General features: G+C 44.1%; 1 protein-coding gene across 1 annotated transcript in view; it reads right to left on the reverse strand.

Annotated features, from left to right (window-relative positions):
- Nucleotides 1-366, reverse strand: part of tacr1a (tachykinin receptor 1a) — a 47,497-nt gene extending 47,131 nt beyond the window's left edge. The window contains exon 1 of the mRNA XM_007573425.2: nucleotides 292-366. The gene's annotated coding sequence lies outside the window, so the exon portion shown is untranslated. The remainder of the gene's footprint in view (nucleotides 1-291) is intronic.
- Between the last annotated feature and the right edge of the window lie 831 nt (nucleotides 367-1,197).

Below are 1,197 nucleotides of genomic sequence, written 5' to 3' on the forward strand. Positions count from 1 at the left end.
CAGGCGGCGCGCCCCACAGTTTGGGAACCTCTGAGTCAGTGTGTTTTTCGCAGGTTCTTTTATTGTTGAACACTGTTGATAGACAATAGCTAGCGGCAGTGAGCGCGTCCGCTGACCAGCCGTTACTGTGCTAAATGTGCCGTTGGCCTTCCTCACAAACAAATATTTACAATATAAGTCAAACAACTGCTCATTCAAAAAAAACCTACACAAGCATCTCGTCACTTTACTCCAGCTGACTTCTCCCACAAGAAACCGTCAATATAAATAGCAGCGCTAATTGATATTTACCTGTTGACAGCGCCTCCGATGACCAGCCGTTACTCTGCTAAATTTGCCGTTGGCACGCTGAGTCAGGAGCGCTCACTGTGCTCTATGGGCCCACTGGTGGCGAACTGCTGCAACTGCAGTCCAATGCATCTCCCAGCTTAAGAGTAGTCAACATCTTTAATTAAAGTAAGAAAAACAGAAGTCTTTAAACAAAGAAAGAAAAGGGAGGGGGTGCAATCATCTCTAATGTCCACTCTGTCACACATATATTATAGTTCAATGCCTATAAAAAGTATTCACTCACACCCAGGGGCGGATCTACTGGGGTGGCATGGGGTGGCAGTTGCCACCCCCAAACGAGAGCCTTGGCACCCCTGTTGCCACCCCAGCTAGCGACAATTAATTCAATAAATAGTTATGGCAAATCGGACATTAAGCACATGAAACTCTGTTTTTTCCGACAACATTGAATGCAACACAATGTAACCTGACACCCACTGCTAAGTAGCGGGAAGTGCGAGAGAAGGACAGAGCGCCAGCAGCATTGATCGATATATATGTTACTGGACTGGACATTACGTGATTTATCATAAGTCACACATGCGCCATTTCTGTCCATTGAGTCAGGAATATCGGTGGTCAGGAAAATACTACAATCACGCAAAGAATCAGAACAGCGGACGCAATGTTTAGCAGTTAATTCAACCATAGATAATGGTAATAAGGGCTTCAGATTTTACAGGTGATGAAAACGTTTTAATTTAAAGAAAAGATTGAACAAGTGAGCAGTGGGTCAGTTATACTAGCTTAACTGTTAGCCTGTTATTGACTTTGATAAACTTAATATGTGCTGCGCAGTTCGGTGTGTTTTGGTTCCGTTAGCATTAAACAACCCGCCCACCAAGTCAGAGCTGTTTAAATCAGCTA

The sequence above is a fragment of the Poecilia formosa genome, unplaced genomic scaffold (genome assembly GCF_000485575.1).
Source record: "Poecilia formosa unplaced genomic scaffold, Poecilia_formosa-5.1.2 Scaffold329, whole genome shotgun sequence".
Lineage (NCBI taxonomy): Eukaryota > Metazoa > Chordata > Actinopteri > Cyprinodontiformes > Poeciliidae > Poecilia > Poecilia formosa.